General features: G+C 34.8%; 1 long non-coding RNA gene and 1 pseudogene across 6 annotated transcripts in view; both read right to left on the minus strand.

Moving 5' to 3' along the window:
• Positions 1 to 647: 647 nt before the first annotated feature.
• LOC149533951 (uncharacterized) lies at positions 648 to 1,966 on the minus strand (annotated as a pseudogene).
• A 2,747-nt stretch (positions 1,967 to 4,713) lies between these two features.
• The window catches only part of LOC149533952 (uncharacterized), a 28,784-nt gene continuing 15,343 nt past the window's right edge, over positions 4,714 to 18,154 (minus strand). For 4 of the 6 annotated variants that reach the window (XR_016357214.1, XR_016357217.1, XR_016357216.1 and 1 more), the window contains exon 3: positions 4,714 to 5,007. This is a non-coding gene — a long non-coding RNA (uncharacterized LOC149533952). The remainder of the gene's footprint in view (positions 5,008 to 18,154) is intronic. The other 2 variants (XR_016357218.1, XR_016357219.1) reach the window with 1 other exon arrangement.

Raw genomic sequence — 18,154 nt, forward strand, 5'->3', positions numbered from 1 at the left:
GTGCTTTTTCAATAAAGATGAATAGAACTTAGAAAATAAAAAGGAAAACCATTGATAGCGAATGCACCACACGCCTTCAATGTTTTCATAAAAATGATCTATTAATGAGAGCAATCAAGGACTACGCTTGAGAACTATCACTGACACAATGCTAATTCAACCATTCATGAATACTCACACCATACCATGAAAGTACTCATAAATGAATCAACACTCCAACAATTCAAATTCCTTAGAAAGAGAACGCCAAATGTACTTCATTTATTTCCTTGCACCAAGAAAGTAAAAAATAACTGATTACAAAAACAACAGTTGTACACACTTTCCAAAAATTGCTTTGTTATCAGAGAATAAGTGTTCTCTGGATCCAAGTCTAAAAAGTCCCTTATTACATTGAGACTTCAGAATTTATAGCTATTCTGGAATAACCAACCCTTTGGCTTCATAACTACCTGAAAAGTAGAGTTTTGAAATTGGCAAGCATTTGAAAACTGATTCTAACTCTAACTCATGTAAAATTTTGACTTCTAAAGCAAAACCTTAACCAAAGGAAAGTTAGGATCCTAACTTAATGAGTTACAATAAGTGACGCATGTCACTTTCTACCACAATGAAAAGACCAAAATGTTGATTTCCTTGAGGCATCTTTCCAATTCATCTTTTTCTTCGTTGGCCAATAATATTGAGAGTTCTTCATAGGTAGAACAAAATTGTAACATATTCAAGGGACGATATCTGCATGTATCGCCAAATGTAAATTCCTTTGATCATAGTCATTTTAAAATATCTTACTTGAACATTGCTCAATATCAACTTTCATAAGTGTCACAATCTATGGGAAGATTGGATTGTGGTAAAGAGATTCCAAATATCAAATGTGTCATATGGACATATGTTCCATTTTACAAATGTTCTAAAGACCGAATAAGAAATGTCCTCAAGCTAGATAGGGTAACATGTGTCTTCACCCTCAGTATTCTAGAGGAAATGTGCATAGCTACTAGCATGAATAGGATTCCCAAGATCTCCGCAATAACATCTAAAAAGGATTCTTCTGCAGCAGTAAGGTCACCCTGAGCCAACCACAGAAAGTTTGCATAATGCCTTATGACTTCGGCATCAGAAACATTAACTTTCACAGCCTTATGAAAATACTCTTCGGTTCTGTCATAATCCTGAGTCACAAGATGCAAAAATTGAGCATAGTTTGAAAGTAGAAGAGGATTTTCAGGATCAGCCATGATAGAATTCTGTTAGTGCAGATTTGTACGATCATAACATGCATAATTATCAGGTTCAGGCTGCACAGTAATTGGGGCCACAAATCTCTGCATGGTTTCATGATCAATAGCTTCTTCTTCGGCCCCAAATTCTAGCTCCTCAGAAGCTTTTTTCAAGAATGCCTCCCATTGTTTTAACTCCTTGGCAACATGGTCTACCATAGGAATGGAGTCCTCAACTCTGCTACCATATGATGATGGATTGCCAATTGAAAATAATAATAATAATAATAAAAACATCGTGGTTCACTAAATTGTCTTCTAGAAACATTGCTTTATTTTGAGATGAACCATCAAAATGTGCATCCCCACCATCCATTCCCATTGCAATTGCTGAATTTTTTATTTTATTTTTATTTTTTAAAATACTACCACCAGCCTCATCTCCCACATCCATTGGCCTCTATGATTCAGCTGATAGATCTCCAAAGTGAGAGGATGATGAGAGCATCCGATTAATAGATAGATGCTCTCCAACAAGCTTAATGGGAAGAGCTTTCCTTCGTACTACCAATTATGTCCTCCATAATTGATACCATGGCAATAGAGGGTAGAACAGTGGCTAAAGCTACATTGTTTCCCATTGAATAAACTATAAAATTTGCAAGCATAATCATCATCGAAAACATAAGATTAGGGGTACACGAGAAAACCTGTTGAAAGAGCTACACAAAGGAAGCGTACATTTCTCTCTACACACTACTCAAAAGCTCCCTTCTCTTTGTTCTTTAACTTCAAATTCCGCAAGGATAGAGGCAATCTGACATCATTGATCTTGTTCTCCAGACTTATAGGAGAAATTCTATTCAGTTTCATGCTCTTTGCATTAACATCTGGCTCAAGACAGATAAAAATGTTGTCAAGCTTAACATAAGGAAAATGCCTGGAATGCGCAAATCTAGAATTATAATTGCGCCGCCCCCCCCAACCAAAAAAATCTATGGTTGGTTTCATTTCCGAAACTGCTACTTTTGCCTCCAAAGCTCTTGCCGTGGAATTCTATGAGCCGTTCCTCACTATAATCTGCAATACGGCAATCCCACCACCTTCCTCGATTTCATCATCCAAATGGCATTCTAAGGCCAATTCTTGTAGCCTTCGCAAGTATTGGAGATGCCTATCAATCAAATATCTATGTGTTCATTGGCATTTTATCAAATGGTTATCTTGCTATCTTGTCCTTGTTCAGGAACTTGCCTCTCCAAGTGTTTGACCAATTAGCATTTAAAGATTGGTGTTATTAATGAGGCCACAAATTGAATATCTTAACTCGACACCCCTCATCTCAACTTAAATCTTTTCTGGTGGATGCATTATAGCATTTTGATTCATTTCATCTCCTCCGTGTGTGGGCTCTTAGTACATCACAAAAGGCATTCTGTATGACCGTTCCTGAAGCAACTCTGCCCGTGTTTTATGTAACTTTCCATCATAATAATGTCATTGAGACGAAGACACAACCTATTCATTTCCATTGATCTTACCACTGCTTTTGGATTTCCTTTGAATTTCACCGATCACATCAATCTTCTCAATGAATTCTATCTTGGCTTGAATTACCTTGGTGGATTTCTCCTACGAGCTGCTTTTCCATAGACATTTCGGTCGTCTTGACATTCTCTGAATCCATGAATTGGCATAGAGCAAACATGGCATCTAAATCTGCTAAGATCTGCAGTGCATTAAAACGTAGAAATTTCATTTCTGAATACTTTTCCACCATTGTGATCTATGATCATCAACTACCTTTATTTATGCAAAGATGCTCTCATGTTTATATTTTGTCTAGGTTAAGATTAGAGCAAAAAGTTTGAGTACGTGGAGAGAGAGTACTTCAGTACATGGAGAGAGAAGATTGAGAGGGAAAACCCGAATCCAAACTCGTACTTCTCTGTAAAAGTTTTGAGTATGTGGAGAGAGAAAAGTTCGGGGAGAGAAAATGTTGAGGAGAGTGAAATTCAAACTCAAACCCAAACCCCGAACTTCTCTCTAAAAGTTTGAGTATGCGGAGAAAGAAAGTTTGGTTTTACTTGAGGACTAATCTCTCTCTTTCTGATTAATTAATATAATTAAAATGTTTAGGTAACAGGTCTCACCTCTGTCTCCATAGTTGTGTTGTTAATTTTTGTCCTTGTAATTGTTTGTAGTATGTAGTTGCCAGAGATAATTCTTGCCTGATCATGATACCAATTTAGTCACCTGCTCGGAGGAGCACAACAGAATTTCATTTCGACCTAAAAGATCTCGTGATTCATGCGTGGCCTCTTTATTAGGCTTTTCACAATGAATCTATTTTATTAGTGTATGTAATTTTTCTGTATTGAATGGGACTATGTGCAGAGCAAAAATAGGAGGCGATGTGCAGAGGAAACCCGGATTGTGGGGGAGCTAAGGAATAGTTCATAAAAACAGATATTATTATCTTGATACATGGCAGGAGGAAAAGCGAATAATATAGTTCTGGAGTTTGCTATGGAAAACTTCTAGGAGGGGTTTAAATTGACCGGTTTTCCTGGCTTGAAACAGTGTTCCATATCATAGCCTCCTGGATTGTTGTTCTTTGCCGAAGAACCCATCAAAGCAATAATATCAGCATGGATTTACCAGTCGTTTAAGGAAAAAAGCTAATCTAAAATAAAAAGAGCGATAAAAGGTTTTACAACAAGGATGTGTGACACCTATTGGGAAAATGAAATGTCTAAGCCAGAATTCCAAAAAGGGTTTAAACAACATGAATTAGAGACAACTATTTGCAAAATCGTTTAAGCTTTTTAAAGAAAGATCTTCACGGTATAAAAACTGTTTCACAAAATGTTTCACTTAAAAGCACAACCAAAAAACAAGGGCTCTTACAAGGCTGTAAAAATTGACAAAATTCCTTACTCAATTTTGCAGGCTAAGTTCATAGGAACAAAAAAAAGCCAGCAATGTTTTGAATGAATATTTCTTAGTAAGAAGGTGCCCAAAGGAGTTATTTAGCAAAAAGAACTTGCAGAAGTAGCTCCAAAAAGATCACCGGATGAAATTTAATGAGCAGGCCTGAAACTGAATTCAATGAGCAGACCTGAAACTTGAAGCTTTTGGTAAAGGTTTTGTCACATTAAAATGAAAGTTGGCAATTTTAATGGTTGAAGTGTAGACCTCTTCGATAATGTAGAAATTTCTAGAATTCTAGCGGGCAGAAATATCGAGATATTTTTTCCCATCTCGAAAGTTCCCTTAATTTTTGCAAATTATGATGTTCCAAAATTCATTTATTTGCTCACCATAAATAGTTGTAGCCAATCACGAAGTAGAAAAATACAATTGTTTTCAATTTTTAAATAAGTGAAAATTCTATAAATAGTTGTACCCAATCACAAAGTAGAAAAATACAATTATTTTCAATTTTTAAATAAGTGAAAATTTTAAAACTTTAAAAAGAACAAAGAAGTCTCATAAATTCTTAAGTTTGATTGGTTAGTTCATTAAAATATTGTATTTAATGTGCACTTAACGAATGCATTGGTTTCCTGCACGGCGGGAGCTATAATAAGTTCCCTGTTACCAAAAAAATGCTAAAGCTGGGCACCTCCGCCAATTAGAAGGATAACTCATGCGTTTATTTTTCAAACTAACTCTTCCTCCACCTCGCCGACGCTTTCGCTATCTTTGTTCAGCTTCATTTTTCCTCTGCCCGTATGAAATCTTAAAAACCTTAGCTGCCTGCAAAAAAACTTCGAAATTCCTGAGAGATTTACAGAACACGCTGGACCCAAGTCAAAATACTGAAAAATATAAAGTTCCTATGAAATTACACAAAAAATTATAAAAATCGTAGAACTTACGGAAAATGCTGAAATGTATAAAGATGTGTGAAAATAACTTATAAATATCGTGTGAATTTATGTAGAAATCACAGAGCTTAAGGAAATTACTGAATAATAGAAAGATCTGGATAATAAAATATCGTGTGATTTTACACTTTTTTGTGTAGAAATCACAGAGCTTAAGAAAATTACTGAATAATAGAAAGATCTTGAAAATAACTTATAAATATGTTGTGAATTTACACTTTTTTGTGTAAAAATCACAGAGCTTAAGGAAATTACTGAATAATAGAAAGATCTTGTAACATTAAAAAAAAAAGGGAAATCACAGAAGCCTACACAAAATACTGAAAAATACACAGCTTATAGTATGAACTTGCAAAGAGCTTATGAGATTAAGCAGAATTTTATAGAGACTGATTAAATTAAGGGAAATACTGAAAAATAAAAAGAACTTGTGAAAATAACTTTCAAAGAGTTTGTAACATTAGGAAAAAAAATACAGAAATCACAGAAGCCTACGCAAAATACTGAAAAATATACAGCTTGTAGTATGAACTTGCAAAGAGCTTATGGAATTACAGAGAAAGTAATAAGCAGGGACTGTTTATGATCCCTAACCTCTAAAATGCAGCTGTACGTTCTCAATCCAGGTTAAAACACGCAAAGTCCATAGTTATGTTTTGTCTCTCTCACAGGGGAAAGCCCATAGTAGTTCAGCAGTTGCTTTTGGGAAAAAGTTTTTAGAAAATAATAATTGGGTGTGGTTTTATCTTTTAGGGTTGTATCCAGTGGGCTCAAAACAATCTCTTTTTAATTCTAATATAATTTTGGAAAAAATGTCTGTATTAATTTTCTTATAATTAGGAGAAAAGCTTTGAATGTGTTTTATTAATTATATACTTCATATAAAATTTCAATCTTCCAAAATATTCAGTGAAATGGTTAATAATTGGTACATAAGGGATCTAATATATAATTGCACCATATACCCTAAAATTCATAATTATATTATGTATAGTTGATCAATGAAATTGAATAACTACTACAACATTATAAACACTAAGTTAGACAGAATTGTTCACATCTTCATGAACTGGATTGCTTATTAAGGTGCCCAAGAAGCACAATAGGCATAAATCCTTTTGCTCAATTTGAGAAGCCATTATGAAACAGATGGTCAAAGAGCTTAGAAAGGAACAAAGTGGTCGTTCACTCCAGCAAGGAATCCTCATTGCTAAAAAGCAAGGTTCAAATAATTCATTTTAATCTGAACTGGCGGCATGAAAACTTATAAGAAAATCCCTTTCATTCTGAGCTGGAGACATTGAAAACTTATAGAAAATGCACTTCATAGGTACATAATGTTCTATCAGAAGTATTGTAAAATTGTGTGTGCACTTGGTAGGTACGTACTATTTTATCAAATAAAATACTTTACACACAATTGTTTATTGTTTATTGGTGTAAGAAAGTGTTTATTGGTGTAAGAAAGCTAGACGAGATTATGTGAACCCCAAGAGTTATGGTACTGAATATCGAAGTTTTTATGATATGACCATTTGTGTTTTTCGTCCAAAGAAAATTCTAATTCGTAGTTTGAAGAAACAAAAGATCAGCCTTTTATTTCAAGTTACTTTGGTGAACGAAATTATAATATAAGGATACTACAGATCAGATATATTATTTTATAATGAGTTGCTAGTATCAGTGTAGAATTTATGGCATTGGCATTATTTATAGTTTAAATTATTGTAGATAATGATTTATTCACTATGGAAAGACAATGGAAATAGATTCTATTGTTTTATAGGTTTAACATTAGTCAACTTCAACAAAAATAAGAAACGTAAACTGGTATTGAAATGGGTGTGGCAATTTCAACTTTATGCAGAGTCCAGAAAGAGATGTTGTGGAAGGTTGTCTTTGGTATTGTTACTAATCATAGAAAACTTAAAAAGTTGGAATGTAGAAGAACAATGTTCCAGTGGAAATGAAAAGCACACAACTTGAGTGAAGACTATAGGCATCTGGTCGAGGACAGGAAGAATATAAAGCACACCTAGCTTTCTCAGCCTTGGGTTTCCCGTGCTCTTTTTTTTAATATTTTGTTTGTTCTCTTTAACTTTGATGTGGGTTACTATGTCCCTACTCGTAATCTTGGGACAATACTGTTATGTTCAAATTAAATTATGTTAATCTATAGTATTCTACGACTCCTTTTTATTTTTTGTGATTATCAACAATGTTTTGGCTGATAAGTTAGACTTTAGCATTAGTAGTTATAACTCTGGTTTTTAATTAAGTTTTGTATGTTGGTGATTCTCTAACACAAAGTTTTAGGATGGTCTTTTCTAAGGCTTGATTGTAATGGCTCAGAGAAGAGATGATCTATATTCTTTTGTTTCCTAGGTTTAGGACCCTTTTCCTCCCTCCTTTAATCAAAAACAAAAATAAGAAGTCACCCTTTCGATACACTAAACCAAAAAAATAGTATTAAACTATTTATTTTTCTCCTACTATAAACTGGTTATGACGATGTCTATGAGTTCAATATGTGTGTTATAATATTTCATAGATAAATTCACTTGAGCATTTGAAGACCCCTAAGGGAAATAAGAATACATTGTATAAATCAGTGTTAGTCTCCAATTTTTGCAACTGAACCATATATATGCAAAAAAAATCTATAAGAATGTGTAAGCTAAAAGCTGGTACACACACTTAGATAAGCATAAGCGTATTGATATAGAAATAGATGTATTCTTGTTAGAGAATCAGAATCAAAACATGTCATTGTGCATAAATGTACATGTAGACCCACTAAATGTAGCATATGTCTGCTTGAAAAGTAGGAAAGAGTTCTACAAATTGAGACTTTTCTTTTAATCTAAAGGCCGACAAATCACATAGAAGAAAACTACAAACAAAATACTCCACTAACATAGATACAAAGATTAATACAAGTTATAGTTTTGTGCAACAACGGCGAGACAATAAAAAATGAGTGAGAGGATATGAAAATTTAATAAGCTAAATTAGGTGTTACCTTTTTACCATCAAGCATAGAAATCTTCTCCTGAAAAGGTTAGCCATAAACCAAGAAAATTAACGAGTATAAAGAAATAATCTTGAAATAATTACGGAATTGTGATGTGAATATCAGGATTTAACTGTGTGATTTTGAGTCAAACTCGATGACCCATGTTTCATGAGTAGTGATTCAACATGAATCCATCTCTCATGAGAATAAATGGAACACTTAGCACTCATTGGATCTAGGTGATGCTCACAGGGGTGAAACACCGGGACTTCCCGGGAGGTCACCCATCCCAGTACTACTCCAGCCTGAGCGCGCTTAACTACGGAGTTTCCTCCACAGTTAAACCCAAAGCTTGCAACCCCATTTGCAAAACCTTCACCAAGTGTTGTGCCTTATGAACCATTTATTAGAAAGCCCCTTAAGCTCATCAATTGATAAGTAGGAGATGATTTCCACAGCTAGTCAAATTGTGATGTGAATATCAGGATTTCACTGTGTGATTTTGAGTCAAACTCGATGACCCATGTTTCATGAGTAGTGATTCAACATGAATCCATCTCTCATGAGAATAAATGGAACACTTAGCACTCATTGGATCTAGGTGATGCTCACAGGGGTGAAGCACCGGGACTTCCCGGGAGGTCACCCATCCCAGTACTACTCCAGCCTGAGCGCGCTTAACTACGGAGTTTCCTCCACAGTTAAACCCAAAGCTTGCAACCCCATTTGCAAAACCTTCACCAAGTGTTGTGCCTTATGAACCATTCATTAGAAAGCCCCTTAAGCTCATCAATTGATAAGTAGGAGATGATTTCCACAGCTAGTCAAATTGTGATGTGAATATCAGGATTTAACTGTGTGATTTTGAGTCAAACTCGATGACCCATGTTTCATGAGTAGTGATTCAACATGAATCCATCTCTCATGAGAATAAATGGAACACTTAGCACTCATTGGATCTAGGTGATGCTCATAGGGGTGAAGCACCGGGACTTCCCGGGAGGTCACTCATCCCAGTACTACTCCAGCCTGAGCGCGCTTAACTACGGAGTTTCCTCCACAGTTAAACCCAAAGCTTGGAACCCCATTTGCAAAACCTTCACCAAGTGTTGTGCCTTATGAACCATTCATTAGAAAGCCCCTTAAGCTCATCAATTGATAAGTAGGAGATGATTTCCACAGCTAGTCAAATTGTGATGTGAATATCAGGATTTAACTGTGTGATTTTGAGTCAAACTCGATGACCCATGTTTCATGAGTAGTGATTCAACATGAATCCATCTCTCATGAGAATAAATGGAACACTTAGCACTCATTGGATCTAGGTGATGCTCACAGGGGTGAAGCACCGGGACTTCCCGGGAGGTCACCCATCCCAGTACTACTCCAGCCTGAGCGCGCTTAACTACGGAGTTTCCTCCACAGTTAAACCCAAAGCTTGCAACCCCATTTGCAAAACCTTCACCAAGTGTTGTGCCTTATGAACCATTCATTAAAAAGCCCCTTAAGCTCATCAATTGATAAGTAGGAAATGATTTCCACAGCTAGTCAAATTGTGATGTGAATATCAGGATTTCACTGTGTGATTTTGAGTCAAACTCGATGACCCATGTTTCATGAGTAGTGATTCAACATGAATCCATCTCTCATGAGAATAAATGGAACACTTAGCACTCATTGGATCTAGGTGATGCTCACAGGGGTGAAGCACCGGGACTTCCCGGGAGGTCACCCATCCCAGTACTACTCCAGCCTAAGCGCGCTTAACTACGGAGATTCCTCCACAGTTAAACCCAAAGCTTGCAACCCCATTTGCAAAACCTTCACCAAGTGTTGTGCCTTATGAACCATTCATTAGAAAGCCCCTTAAGCTCATCAATTGATAAGTAGGAGATGATTTCCACAGCTAGTCAAATTGTGATGTGAATATCAAGATTTAACTGTGTGATTTTGAGTCAAACTCGATGACCCATGTTTCATGAGTAGTGATTCAACATGAATCCATCTCTCATGAGAATAAATGGAACACTTAGCACTCATTGGATCTAGGTGATGCTCATAGGGGTGAAGCACCGGGACTTCTCGGGAGGTCACCCATCCCAGTACTACTCCAGCTTGAGCGCGCTTAACTACGGAGTTTCCTCCACAGTTAAACCGAAAGCTTGCAACCCCATTTGCAAAACCTTCACCAAGTGTTGTGCCTTATGAACCATTCATTAGAAAGCCCCTTAAGCTCATCAATTGATAAGTAGGAGATGATTTCCACAGCTAGTCAAATTGTGATGTGAATATCAGGATTTAACTGTGTGATTTTGAGTCAAACTCGATGACCCATGTTTCATGAGTAGTGATTCAACATGAATCCATCTCTCATGAGAATAAATGGAACACTTAGCACTCATTGGATCTAGGTGATGCTCACAGGGGTGAAGCACCGGGACTTCCCGGGAGGTCACCCATCCCAGTACTACTCCAGCCTGAGCGCGCTTAACTACGGAGTTTCCTCCACAGTTAAACCCAAAGCTTGCAACCCCATTTGCAAAACCTTCACCAAGTGTTGTGCCTTATGAACCATTCATTAGAAAGCCCCTTAAGCTCATCAATTGATAAGTAGGAGATGATTTCCACAGCTAGTCAAATTGTGATGTGAATATCAGGATTTAACTGTGTGATTTTGAGTCAAACTCGATGACCCATGTTTCATGAGTAGTGATTCAACATGAATCCATCTCTCATGAGAATAAATGGAACACTTAGCACTCATTGGATCTAGGTGATGCTCACAGGGGTGAAGCACCGGGACTTCCCGGGAGGTCACCCATCCCAATACTACTCCAGCCTGAGCGCGCTTAACTACGGAGTTTCCTCCACAGTTAAACCCAAAGCTTGCAACCCCATTTGCAAAACCTTCACCAAGTGTTGTGCCTTATGAACCATTCATTAGAAAGCCCCTTAAGCTCATCAATTGATAAGTAGGAGATGATTTCCACAGCTAGTCAAATTGTGATGTGAATTTCAGGATTTAACTGTGTGATTTTGAGTCAAACTCGATGACCCATGTTTCATGAGTAGTGATTCAACATGAATCCATCTCTCATGAGAATAAATGGAACACTAAGCACTCATTGGGTCTAGGTGATGCTCACAGGGGTGAAGCACCAGTACTTCCCGGGAGGTCACCCATCCCAATACTACTCCAGTCTGAGCGCGCTTAACTACGGAGTTTCCTCCATAGTTAAACCCAAAGCTTGCAACCCCATTTGCAAAACCTTCACCAAGTGTTGTGCCTTATGAACCATTCATTAGAAAGCCCCTTAAGCTCATCAATTGATAAGTAGGAGATGATTTCCACAGCTAGTCAAATTGTGATGTGAATATCAGGATTTAGCTGTGGAAATCATCTCCTACTTATCAATTGATGAGCTTAAGGGGCTTTCTAATGAATGGTTCATAAGGCACAACACTTGGTGAAGGTTTTGCAAATGGGGTTGCAAGCTTTGGGTTTAACTGTGGAGGAAACTCCGTAGTTAAGCGCGCTCAGGCTGGAGTAGTACTGGGATGGGTGACCTCCCGGGAAGTCCCGGTGCTTCACCCCTGTGAGCATCACCTAGATCCAATGAGTGCTAAGTGTTCCATTTATTCTCATGAGAGATGGATTCATGTTGAATCACTACTCATGAAACATGGGTCATCGAGTTTGACTCAAAATCACACAGTTAAATCCTGATATTCACATCACAATTTGACTAGCTGTGGAAATCATCTCCTACTTATCAATTACAGAATTGTTAGACAACAATAAGATGACTCACCGAACCACGAATCAATTGTTGAATTTCTTCTATGTCAAACTAATTTGTGATTAACACGAACGAGCTGAGAAATAATAAGCTTCTGACGAACATTTTCAAAAAATCACAGAGAGATGAGCAAAATTAAACGAAACAAGTGAAAAGAAGAAAGAGTTCACAATATTTTTAAATTATAGCATGTACCTCAGTAATAAAACTGTACAAACAATAACAATCCTGTCCACGTTGCCCTCGAAAATTACTGCACACAACCTGCAATATTGTAAATACATAATATAAAACAAGCATCTTCTGATCTAGTCTTTCTTTCTAGAAAGAGGGTGTTCAGTGAAAGGTTGTTAAGCGTTAACCGTCATACCATTCATGTTAAAAGTTTGGATTTTATTTTTATTTACTTTTCAATCATTTTTATTTATTATGTTTTATTAAATCAATGAAATTTCAGATAAATAGTTTCTTTTATTTGAAAAAATTAAAAATTTAATATATTAGTATTAGGAACTAATGAAATGTATAATAATTAAATTAAATCATTTCCTTTCTTATTATATTTTATTAAATCAATGAAATTTTAGATAAGTAGTTTTCTTTTATTTATTTTTAAAATGTAAAATTCAGTACAATAATATTAGGAACTAATGAAATGTATAATAATTAAATTTGGTGAGTATTATAAATCTACAAAATATTGAAATAATTTAGTTAACAATAAATAATTAATAAAATAAGAATTAAATAATAATTTTGTTTCTTCTACCCATCAAAGACTTTTTTTTTTCAAATAAAGCAAAAAAAAAACATAAATTAAAATATAACAAGAGCTTAGTTGGAGTCCTTGCCATCTACAATATTTAATTTATGCAATCATCTAGTGATTGGTATTTTTATCTCAATAATAATAAATAGAAATGCAAAACATTTCATGTCCATGGCCATAGGGAGTATATTTTTTAGGCTTGTTTAGAATTTTATTGCAGAAATCCTCAATCCTTCACCAACTTTGCAAAAATGAACAAAAACACTCTTTTACAACACTAAAGGTGCCCTCAAGTGAAAAAAAACACTTGACACTAGGCTATCAAATACCAATGGCCATAACAATAAATAATAAATACTTTTAAACTCTCACAAGACACAAACTTGCAAAACAAAGACCCCCAATACCATTAAGTAGATGTTATTAAGTGTCATGAATTAAAATCAGAAAACCAGAAAACCCTATAACACATAAGTGAAGAGAAAAGCTTTAATTAATGTAAGAGCCATATTCCTTCTCTATCTCTACCTTGTATCCCAACATATACTATATTTGTAGTTTAAAGTTATGGTCGTTATAAAAAAGAATAATTCAAGTAGAAAAAATATCACAACAAAGACTACACAAAGGTTATTGAAATTGTGTCCCATATACATCATTTCCCTCAAGTATCCAAGTAAGCACTTCTTAATGAGAAAAATATAGTCCTCGCCACGGATGAAAATGCATTATACTAGAAAGACTTCACATCCACCATATGAATCAATTCAGAGGTAGATAGAATATTGCCACAAAAATTGAGAAAGATAAACTTTTCATAAAATTATATTTGATTCTTTTCATAAAATTATATTTGATTTTGTCATCAGAGATCATACATGTAATTTATTGTTGAGGTCTTCAATACCACTACCAAATTCAACAAACAACCTCTCTAAATCTATGGCTTTGTTGTTAGGTCTCAAAGCTGCTCTTTACAAAGGTTTTAAACATTTGATTATTGAAGGTGATTCCATGATTATTATTCAAGCCACCATTTCCAGATCTTGTCCTAATAGAAAGTTACTTTATGTTCTTATGAAAGCTTGGTTTATGCTACATCAAGTTCATGACTTCCATATTTGTCATACGTATCGAGAGGGTAATGCTTTGGCTAATATGTTCGCTAACTTGGCATGTGATGGATATAGCATTTCACTCTCTCAGGGTTCTCCTAATCTGAGAGAGTTTCATGGTATCTCAAAAGTACTGAAATTGGATAAAGTTAATGTACCTAAATGTTGACTAGATGATAGATGTCATGAATGCTAATGCATATATTACTGATCCTACTCTTTCTTCTCTTCACAAATATTGATGGCTTTCTTGCCATTTTCTCTTATTCTACCTATCTTTATTTTTTTATATGTATACTTATATATAGGCTTCTTGCCTTTTGTTTTTTGTTTTTTTAATTATATCTAATAATCAACCTAAAAAGTTTAAATTTTCTAATTCATATGTTAACAAGTTGTATCTAATTAGAGAAACCACTAGAGATGAATATTGTCTATGTGTTTTCTATAGAGCATCGAAAGTTGTTTCCTACTTTATAATAGTTAGCATACGTAGTAGAGTTTAGCATACTTAGCTATAAAAATTTGAAAATACAATCTTATTGTAATGTCCCATTTTCAAGAAAAAAATAATAATAAAAAGAATTAAGTATAAGATTAAATAATCAAAGAATGAGAAAATATTTATAATTGTATTGATTCAATGAAACAAAAATAATATATAAAATAAAAATATTAATTATAAATAGTTATTATTACAATTAATAATATAATCATTAAATATTATAATTGAAATTATATTATTTATCTTAATTATATATTACAATATTATAAAAGAGTAATAATTAATATTTAATCAAAATAATAGCACTGATAATGATCATCAATAATATAATTAAAAAAATTATCAATTAATATATTGTTATACTATAGAACTTTAAGATAGACAACTATAAGAACAACTTAATATTGAATTAACAAGTCAAATAGAAAGGCCACAACACTGGAGAGAGATAACTTATTAAAAGATAGAAGCATTAATATCATTGAATAGATGATATATTTTTCATTGAACCTAAAGTGCATACAACAAGGGCGCAAGTGCCAAAGTTCCTGCCTTACCTAAGTTCGAGAGATAGTTGTGAAAGGAAAAATTGTGAAATTATTTCAGGAATTTTGGTGTTCCATTAGAGGCTCTATCTTGTAGCACTCTGGCCTAGTACAAAGAATAAATATAAAAAAGCATATATATATATATTAATAATTTCAATCATTCTTTTAAAATTTGTTTTTGTTCAAAAAAATTTTAATAATATTTTGACTTCAGATATATGAAAGATTGAAAAATGATCTCTAAAAAATTATAAATTTTACTTCATATAGTAAAAGAAAATTAAACATATATTCTATATAATTTTTTTAAACAAAAAGTGACATAGCACTTAGATATTATATATATTAATAAACTAGTTCAAGGGCTCATCAGAGAGAGAACTAGCAAGAAAACTCTGAATCCTTGCCAAAGTACAAAAGTGCTAAAGGCTGATAGGTTATACCAGGCATACCTACAGCAATATACAATTACTCGGCATTGAGAAAGAGTTCCCAAAACATGGTATATATATATACTCTGCAAGCATGGTATATACAAATACTCTGCAATGAGCAATGCCAATGAACCTCTCCTTCTAAAAGATTTAACTAAAATCAAGAGAACATTGAACCCTCTGTCTAATTAGAGCATTTGTGAAATAGAAAAATACCATCCAAATCAACATCTGGGACATGAACGATGAAGGCCAACTCCGTATTGTCCATTTTCAGCAAAAATATGAATCCTCATGCACAAAAAGTGTGAAAACTAATAGCCAAATAAGTGATAAGTGTGTCAAACAACTATAGCACTAGTTTCTATAAAGCTTCATTCATCTTCTTCGTGTCCCAAATATGACACTCTTCTAAGCATGGGAATTTCAAACAAATAACCTCTAAATGGCAAGATTCAAATATGGAGCCTTCACAACCAAGATTAGCTAGGCAATCAGCTAGTTTATTGCCCTCCCTCAGAGTATGAGAGAAACAAGTAGCATGAAAAGAGTCAATCAAATCTTAGCATTGTTGAAGGATATAGGTTAGTTTCTAGGTATGAGAAGACTGTGAGAGACAAGAATTTATAATTAGCTAAGAATAACCTTCAATATGGATGGAGGAAACATTATATCTCTTAAGCCAAAGCTAGACCCGCCAATAGGGCTTAAGCTTCTACAAGGTTGTTAGTACCATCTGGTAAAACATCTGCTTTGATTACAACTACTTCACCTTGTCAATTCCTAATACAAGCACCCAAGCTTGACTTACTAGGGTTCCCACAAGAGCAACCATCAAAATTTAACTTAAGAAAATTTCTAGAAGGGGGAGACCATTTGATATGAAGTCGATTAGATTGATGATTAGAATTCCAGTTTGGGGAGACACCTAGAAGCAACTTTGTTTGTTTCCACAATTTTAGAAGCGGATAATCCCAAGCAGGTACTGAAATATTATTCACACAATTGAATATATTTGCATTCACTCTTTCTAAAATTGCATTCTCAATCCCATCTAGAATAGATTCTAGGTTTAATTTTTTATTACAAAAAAATGATCTTGTTGCACTCCCACCAAATGGCCCAGACCATAGCAGCCAAGATGTGCTTCCAAATACAAGCAAACAAAGATCCTAGAATCAAAACTAGCCAAGATTGAAACAAGTCCCAAAGACTACTTGCAAGAGGTAAATACATTTGAAGCTTGCTCAACACAAAAACCCAACATTGATAAGAAAAAGGACACTGAAGAAAGAGGTGATCTATAGTTTCCAACTCCTTGTTACATAATTTGCAAACAAAAGATTCAACAATACCTAGCCTGAACAACTGTTCACTAGTGAGTAGCCTTTTTCTAAGGGCTAGGCAACCAAAACATCCAGCCTGGAGCAACACAATAGAGTTCCAACAAAAGGAAAAAGCTCTACACTTCTTGCTTGAATTATCTATTTGTTGAAGACCATAATAACCTTCCTAAATTGAGTAATCACCACATTTGGATGGGGGCCATCTAACTATATCTTCCCTATTAGAAAATAAAACAACTCTTTCAACAAGAGAGTCCCTCAAAGAATGCAGACTTGGCTAACTAAGAAGATGTGTTGGAGATTCTTCCCACAGAACCCTTCTTGAATGAATTTCAACTGCCAAAACATAATCCAAAAAAGAGGAGCCCCACTCAACTTTTAGGACTTTGCATGCTTCATCCAACTTTTCTTGTTTGCATAGAGAGGGGAATCCATTCCATGAGTCTTCCCAAATCTTTACTTTCTCCCCACCATGGATTTCCCAAGTAACATAATTACAAACAATATCCTTTGAAGACATCATAAAATTCCATATGGCTAAACCTAGAGGAGGATTAGACAAAGTAAAGATTTTGGTAGGACTTGGCGAATCTAAGTATTTTTCTTGCATGATTGAACACCATTTTGCATGAGATTCCATATACATTTGCCACACAAGCTTGCCTCCAAAAGCCTTATTTCTAGTAGCAATATGATGCAACCCCACACCCCTAGATGCCTTATCATGAGTCATTTCAAGCAAAGAAACAAGAGGCAGCTTCGTTTCATCTGATAAATTTCCTTTCCATATAAAATATCGAATAATCTTTTGGATTTGCAAGACTATAGAAGAGGGAGCATTAAGAATTGACAAGTAATAGTTTGGGATAGCTACTAGGACATCTTTACCTAGAAAAATATGACCTGAAAAAGATAACCATCTATCTTTCTAGAATGAGATCCTAGCCCTAATTCTATCAATGCTAGGAAGCCAAAAAGTCATCTTGTTGGTTCCTATAAAAAAAGGAATGCCTAGAGAAACTAATGGGAGTTGACCCACCCAGAAGCCCAAAGTTGAAGAAATCCTCTGTGCTACTGCATCATTAGTGTTGAAAATGAAAATTTTAGATTTGTTGACATTGATTCTCTTACCAGGAAATTCTGAATATAGGTCCAAGGCATACTTAATATGGGTAGCTTCCTTTACATTTGACTTACCAAAAGGAAGAGTATCATCAACAAAACGGGAATGTGTAACTGTAATAGATGTATGAGGAATCAAAATTCCTTGCCATAAGCCCAATTGTGAGGATCTATTGTTGAATCTTGTAAAAGCATCATCCATAAGAATAAATGAAATTGGAGATAGAGGACCACCCTGACAAATCCCTTGAGAAGAGGGGAAAAAACCAATTGACTTGCCATTAATAATGACTAAAAACTAGGCACTGGAAATACAATTTTTGATCCATCTGCACCACTCTGAAAAACAAAATTTGGAAATAACTTTAAAGAGGAATGATCAT

The sequence above is a fragment of the Cupressus sempervirens genome, chromosome 10 (genome assembly GCF_028749045.1).
Source record: "Cupressus sempervirens isolate cs-2001-9-10 chromosome 10, ASM2874904v1, whole genome shotgun sequence".
Classification (NCBI taxonomy): domain Eukaryota; kingdom Viridiplantae; phylum Streptophyta; class Pinopsida; order Cupressales; family Cupressaceae; genus Cupressus; species Cupressus sempervirens.